Genomic DNA, 9,146 nt, shown 5'->3' on the forward strand with positions numbered 1-9,146 from the left:
TTCGGACAGTCACGAGCAACGGGAATTCTGCAGAAGCATGAACTTGGACCCTGAGTCAGACCACTGAGCGCAGTAATTAGCTTACATGCTAGTCGGTTATGGTAACTAGGGGCGTTTAGGTATAGCTTAGTAAGGTGATAGTGAAGCTCTGTTGGTCAAGAGATCGCCACTACTAGTACTTAGTATGCCTGACCGGCAGCAGTTAGTAGCGCTTATTACTGACTCTTGGTGCCTCTCCAACCAGCATCGGTCGTTCACCCATCCTATCAGTAGTAGTCTGCAGCAATCAAGTCTGAGCTTATCTTGCCTTGATAAGACTAGTTCTGTGGGGAAGGTATACTAGCTTTATTCGTGGAATAATCCTTTTGGTTTGTTCGCCTGTGTTAGCGATATCCACAGATATATAGAGGGGTGTTCAACTATGTGGAACACCACCTACTTCCAAAGCACCCGAACACGCGCGCGCGTTCAACCACAACACCCCTGCCACCGATTTGCATACAACGCTTTAAATTTATTAAAAATCAAGCAATTATCAACATATCATATAAATTTATATATAGAATGATACTATTCAGAAATAATATTAAAGATTAGGATTCCTCAGAGAATCATACAGGAGACCCTGAACAGGATACTGTTACGGACCCCTGCTAGTTAACCTACTAGTAAGGCGGACTTGCCAGGCAGAAAGCGCCGATAAAGATAGCGCTCAGGCAAAACCAAATAATTATTTAGTAGAATTCCTGATTACCTCTACAACGCCCAGAACAGCCACGCGTCACGTGACCACAGTATACACACAAGTATACAGTATATAGTATACCATCCTGATCTATAACTACCATGGCAGTATACGACAGACCTAATAGTATATAATATAATATATAAAGAATAGAATATATAAGAATATTTTTTTATATACTTAACTAATTCTATTCTTTATGCTTAATAATACTATCTTTAAATAACTATATATTTGGAAGCTTAGCTACAGAACACTTATCTATATTTATTTATAAATAATTATATAATATTACTTAATCTTATTTCTCTTCTCTTATCTAAGACTAATTATTTTTAAATAATTATCAGCCTAATACCCCCTTGATCCAGTTCAATGGTACATATACCAGTAAAGCTAAGCTAATAGAGACAGAAAAGTAATCTTAAGATTTAATATATTAAATACTAATCAGCACAAGTATTTACTTATTATAATTATTTATTATATCAACTACCTCAAGCTTGCTATGCATGCTGCAGCAGGACTCCAGTATCCAAGAAAAAGAATAATAACAGAGTCCAATAATACAGAAACTAATAAATATAATTAATTAATTATAAAAAAGCATCACTGCCTTGAAATAACAGAACTAGCTATTTAAAGATCATTTAACAGCTAAGTCTATTAAAATCAAACTACTAAAACTATTTAATAATAACTGATTAAAGCTTAAGACTTTCTTGACTTAGTTAGACTTATATCTTAATATAAACAGAGAAAAGCTTAGAAATAAGATTAATAAAATCTTTTTTATATTTATCTATCTAACCAGAACAGCATTCAATTAGTTCGAACCATACATTTATAAGTACCAGGAGAAGTCAGTAAATAATTAGAATAATAATACCAAGAGAATCTTTACTAGCTATACTAGATTTAAAAAACATCTCAAATAAATATTCAGAGATATTAATACAGTATATAATACTAAATAAAAGCTATAACAACTTAAATAGACTGGATTAATATCTAAATATATCTCTAAATTCCTACAAGTCATCAGTTACTTAGACTGGAATAAAGATGCCTACATCACATAATTTAAAAAAAAACTCAAGATAGAGATCTAAAAAAAACTTATTTAATAAAACTAACTAGAAACATTATAATAAATAATTATAACAGCAGTTAAGATTGACAACAAGTTATATAAATATAATATAAAACAGAAAAAAGACTAATAAACCAGTAAATCTATATTTTAATAAAATAACCAACAGAATTATTAAACTAATAACAGACAGCCAATACAGTCTAAAAATCTAGAATATAAGAATTTCTACAGACCAAAACTAATAGAACTAGATATAATACAGTATTAGATTTAACAGAACAGAGTCTCTAAGAAGAAGCTTAAAAAATATAAAAAAGATTATTTATACTTTAATTATAACAAAGCAGATTATTAATTAAAAAACTGTAAATAAAAACAGCAACAGCCTTAAAAATAACTAAAAACTATTAAAAACTAGACTAGAGAAGTTTATAATATTACTACTTATTTACCAGAAATATAAACAGAAATTATAATACACATACCAGGTAGCAAGAAGCTACATACTATATAATAAAAATAACTACCAATATCAGTAAGCAGGACATACCAAAACCAGTTAAAATAATAAATTACTATAAATAAACTAATAATACTATCAGAATCATAAAAAATCCATTAACTATCTGAATTATTTAATTAGCCCGCGGAAGTCAGTAACAGCAATAAACCAGTTCTAAAGAATAAATACTTTAATATAATTTAGAATAAATTCAATCCTTTAAATAAAGAATATAATACTCAACTAAAAAATCTTAAACCCAGCAAGAAAAGATTTAATAAAATATTTAATATTCTGAAAAAATCTCTATCAGAAACCAGCAAATCATGCCTGATATACCGGGATAAAAACAAAGAAAACCAAGAGAATAAAAAAGATATTTTTTATTAGTTAAACTATATTATAAAAGAATTTAAGGAGAATCTAGTATAATTTTACCTGAAATTCAAAAAAATCATACAGTATTATCTATATTAAGATCTAAAATATTAAGAATTACAGAATAAGAATTAAGAATTATATCTATAAAAATATTCTTATTATCCAGAATTTTACTTAATATATAAATAAGATAATACAGATTACCACCACCATCTATTTAAAATTAGTTAAAAAGTAGAAGTAACAGGAGTAGACTTATAATATAACTATAAAAAATATTTATATAAATATTTTAAAAAAAACAAAAGATACCGAAAACATGATAAACTTTTTTAAATTATATACTATACGGATATGTGCTCCACGTATTATAACTAGAAATATATTACAAGTTACCAACTACAGATACTGGAAATAGTAAATACCAGAAAAAATTACTATTTATATTTTAATTATAACTGCTTATATATAGGGTACAGACGACATCTATATTATAATATAATATATTAAATAACATGCTTCGACAACCAATATATAATATACTATACGGCAAAAATAGAAAACTCGAGATTTCTAAGAAAATACCCAAAATAACCAGAACCTAATTAGCCAGATCAACAGTTAGCAGCTACTAAATCAGAAAAATATTTAAAAATCTAAGTAATTATACTAGATTAACCAGCTCAGGTGCTAATAAACTTTAGTATAACCAGAAACTTCATAAACCTGTAATTCATACAGCAACTAGAAATACTCAGAAAATAGAAAGAAAAACCAGAATTAATTATAAAACTAAATAAAGAGAACCTAGAAACTCTTATATTAATAATTAAATCAAGAACCATATCTATAACTGTAATAAGTCACTGCAAATACATAAATTTTAATATAATACTATTAAAACAGTATAATATTATATTAAGAATTCTATAGCTCAGGAATCATAATCCACAGATTAATTAAAGAACTGAGAGTCTCCAGTTTATAAATTATAATTATTTAAAATAATATCAGTAAGGACCAGATATAAAGTCTAGATCTGTATAATCCACTAACCAGTAAGAAACTGGAGCAAGGACTAAATAATTTATAAAAAAATTAAAAATATTATAAAAGTCTAATACACCAAGTACTAGAAAAAGCTCAAAGGAAAGTAACATTTTAAATATAATTATATAAATAATAACAGCAACTAAATTATTACAACAGGATTAGCTTAAGGAATTACCGGGATAAATACTGGCAATAATAAACAAATACTAAGAATACAGTATTAAGGATACTAACTCAGAAACTAAGATATAAAAATAAAAACATAAGACTAATAATATAAAATAATAAAAAACTTAAGTATAAAAATCTAGATCTTATAATATAAAGCCAGGGACTTAGAATAAATAAAAACCTGAGTATACTAATATAAAACCACAAAATTTATAAGAACTTCTAGCTATAACCAGAAATAACCTGTATATTTTACTACAGTATAAAAAATTCAAGAATCTGTTTAAACAATTAGAATAATCTAAATTATCTTAATATAAAAAGCATAACTATACTATCCCTATTAAAAAAGAAAAGTCACCAGTATATAAAAAAATTTATCTAATATCTGAAAAAAAATCACAGGCACTATAAGAATATATTAATAATTAATTAGTAAAAGATAATATCAGACCGTTAAAATCACCCATAAAATATAAAATCTTATTTATACTAAAGAAAAACAGCAGCCTACAGTTATATATAAATTACTAATTATTTAATATAATTATAATCAAGAATCAACACCCGCTACCCTTAATCTCAGAAATCTAAGATAAGATACAAGAAGCAAAATAGTTTATTAAACTTAATATCACAGATACATATTATTATATACATATCATAAAAAATAAAGAATAGAAAATTATATTCAGAATAAAATATAAATACTTTAAATACTTAATTATATTATTTAGATTAACCAACACACCCATGTTCTTTCAATAATACATTAACAAGGTACTCGGAGAATATCTTAATAAATTTATAATTATTTATCTAAATAATATCCTGATCTTCTCAAAAAACAAGAAAGAATATATTAAATATATAAGACTTATATTATATAAATTATACCTACATCACTTACAATATAAGCTGAAGAAGTGTAAATTCTATATTCAAAAAACAAAATTCCTAGAATACTAGATATCTACAGAAGAAATCTATATTAAGTAAATTAAAATATAAGCTATCAGAAACTAGTCTTAATCTAGAAATCTGAAAAAACTATAACAATTTATTAAATTAGTCAACTATTATTAATAATTCATGGATGGATATACTATCTATATAATACTATTATTTAAACTCATGAAAAAGATATAAAAGTTCAAATGGGAAGAACTACAATAATATATATTTAAAAATATCAAACACTAACTTACTACATCACCAGTACTAGTACAGCATAATCCAGAAAAGGAAATAACTATTAAAACTGATATATCAGACTATACTATTAACATATATATAACACAGCTAGGAGACAACAGAAAATCTAAACTAATTATATTTTACTTAAAAAAGTTAGTTCAGGCGGAACTCAATTATAATATCTATAATAAAAAATTACTAGCTATAATAATAATATTCAAGCAATGGAGGGTCTATCTTAAAAAGATAAAATATATTATTATTATAAAAATAAACTACAAGAACTTAATCTATTTTATAATAACTAAAAAATTAACTAAAAGACAGGCAAGATAGGCAGAAATCTTATTATAATATAACTTCCATATCATACATTACAAGAAAACAGAAAATGGACATGCAGATATATTAAATTACAGATCAGACTATAAAATAAAAGAAAAGATTATCAAGCCAGCTATTTTAAAGTAAAATAAAAATAAATTAATTAGCTATAATAAGACCAATCTCACAGCAATACTAGAGATAGATAGTAATCTAACTAAATAATTAACTAATACTACCCAGGATAATAAAATATTTTAAGAAATAAGTAAAAACTCACCAGAAAAAATCATTATTAATAAAAAAAAATTAACCTACTTCTATAGATTAATCTTTATTCTGATTAATATAAGAACAGAAATTATAGTTATATACTATAATAAACTATTTAAAAGACACTTGAAAGTTGAGAAAATTACAGAATTAATTACTAGAAATTACTATATTCCGAATCTCAAATAAAAAATACGCAATTATATTAAATAATATAAAATATATATTAAAGATAAGCCCGCGAGACACTAATCCTACAGATAAATATAAATATAAAAAACACTGTAATAACTATAAAAATAAATAATAATTAACTTTATTAGACTACTATCTGAATCAAAAGAATATAATATTATTATAATTATCACTAATCACCTCACCAAGTACATCCATCTCGTACTAAGTAAAATAATAATAATAGTAATAGAAATAGCAGAATTATTCTTAGGAAATATTATTATAAATTACAGGATGCCAAAGTATATCACATCAAACAGAAATAAGTTATTTATTTTAAAATTCTAGAGATTACTCACAGATCTTATAAAAATTAAAAAATAAATAATAACAGCTTACTACCTACAGACAAATAGATAAACAGAAAAAATTAACCAGATAATTAAATAATATCTAAAATATTATATTAACTATTAATAAAATAATTAAACAAATCTATTACCTATAGCGCAGTTCTTATATAATAATACCAATTATTTAATAATTAAAGTCTTACTGTTCTACACTAATTATAGTTATTACCTAAGATTCCTGGAAACACCATTAGAAAAACAACCAGTTACTGATATAACCAAAGATATTATTATATTCACGGGATATATATATACTCAGTTATTCTAGAATATTAAATTCATGAATTTATACAGTAAGATTTACTACGACCACCAATATAGAAAAGAATCTAATCTAAAAAAAAAAGAAAAAATATTCCTGCTCTATAAAAATATTAAGATAAAATAATTAAGCCAGAAACTTAATTATCACAAACTAAGACCATTTATTATCAAAGAAAAGAAAAGACTAATTAATTATAAACTAAAATTATTAAAATTAATAAATAAAATTTATCTAATATTTTATATTTCATTATTAGAACCCGTACCAAAGAACACTAGAATCACAGAAAATATAAAAATCAACAATAACACCAAACAAGAATATGAAGTCAAAAAAATTCTGGACCACAAGAAAATTAGCAGCAAGTTATATTATTTAATAAAATAAAAAAACTACAATACCTCAGAAAATATATAAAAACTTATTAAGAATTTAACAGGCTGTTACCAGCTTATAGAACAGTACCACCAGTAAATAAGTTAAAATTTACCCAGAAAAAAGAAAAACCAACTAATTAAATCAGACTAAGATTATCTAATATAATAATAAATTAAATAATATTATACTTATTAACTAGATATTCTAACTCTCAGAGATCCTCAGCACTTGGAGGATCCTTACCATCTAATAAATCTAATATATTTAAATTATAATTCAGCATCCGGCCACCACAATCCTTAAGAAATTTTTAATATTTTCACAGATATTTTATTTTTATAAATAATTACTTAATCTACTCTTCAATCTCTTTAATCTCTCAAGCTATTTTCTCTTTATTATATTAAAGCTTATCCCACTCAGAATCATTATAAAAATATTTCTTATACTTACAACCGCGACGAGTGCAGGCCGCACAATTTCAGTTTTTAAAATCTATAAAATAAAAAAAATCATGGAAATCATACTAAATATAAAAGAATTTAATCTAAATACTATTACAGATAATCCAGTCAACTTAATAATAACACTCCTTATAACAATTATATAAAAGCATAACAACCCATCCTGGAAAAAAAAGAAAACTAAAGAACCCAGCCAACATATATAAAAAAATACACATCTTTATATTTCTTAAGAACAAGAAACCTTGAAGAAAAAGAAATAATATTACAGACTCCTACTAATTAATCTACTAATAAAATAAACTTACTAGACAGAAAACATTAATAAAGACAGCACTCAGGCAAAACCAAATAATTATTTAATAAAATTCCTAATTATCCCTACAATGCCCAGAACAGCCACATGTCACGTGACCACAATATACACACAGGTATACAGTATACAGCATACTATCCTAGTCTACAACTACTATAACAGTATACAACAGACCTAATAATATATAATATAATATATAAAGAATAGAATATATAAGAATATTCTTTTATATACTTAACTAATTCTATTCTTTATACTTAATAACACTATCTTTAAGTAACCATACATTTAGAAGCTTAACTACAGAATACTCATCTATACTTACTTATAAATAATTATACAATACTACTTAGCCTTACTTCTCTTCTCTCATCCAAGACCAGTTATCCTTAGATAATCATCAGCCTGATACCCCCTCAACCCAGTTCGACGGTACGTATACCAGTGAAGCTAAGCTAACAGGGACAGGGAAGCAATCCTAGGGTTTGACAGATACTGTATATAAACTATTTCTATTCAAAAGATATCATTTTTATAACACCACCAACTACTTGCTTAATTATTATATTAGAATTCTGAAGAGATCGGACCTGTGTAGCCAGGAATACTATATACAGGTATAAGAATAGATATAAAAAATACTATTTAAAATCTTTTTTTATGTTAGGGGTCGCCCCTTGGTTCTAAGAGTACATCGCCTGTTGGACAAGAAGGAATAGCTGGTGTTCAAATAAAGATCTCAGGATATCTGAGGTTTTGTATATATATTAGTTAGTCAGCAGGCAGTTACAAGACTGGATAACTAAATTTTTTAATAAAAATTTATTTTATAATATTACTCCCCTCCCCTTTCAGCATAGTGTTAAATCAAAATATAAATATATTCATAGACTAGAAAACTTAGGTTTTTATATTTTTTTTTATATCTCTGCTACTTTTCTGCCTGTATTCTTATTACTATTATAACTCTAATCTTTCTATTATTTATTTATAATTTTCTAGATATTATACTCTATTTGGTTTACTTAACTTTATATAGATATTTAAATTTTATAAAAAATTACTTTTCTTTATAACTTTCTTTTTTATTACTCACTCAGTATAGCTTCTATTTTTATTATAACAAGGCTGTATCTTTTAATATAGGCCTATATAATATTAATCTTCCAGTTATATAACTAATCTAAGTTTTTATATATAAAAAAGATTTTTTTTTTTCTTTTTCTCTCTTCTTTTCTTTTCTTTATCTACAAGCAGAGGTCTTCTTCATCTGGACTAGATATTAGATTAATCTAGATTAAAGATAGACATGTACAAGAATATAGACTTGCTAAGATCAGAAACTGATATATACAAGAATATAAGCTTACTGATATTTAAATAAACTGAAA

Source organism: Aspergillus vadensis, assembly GCF_003184925.1.
Source record: "Aspergillus vadensis CBS 113365 unplaced genomic scaffold BO88scaffold_4, whole genome shotgun sequence".
Lineage (NCBI taxonomy): Eukaryota > Fungi > Ascomycota > Eurotiomycetes > Eurotiales > Aspergillaceae > Aspergillus > Aspergillus vadensis.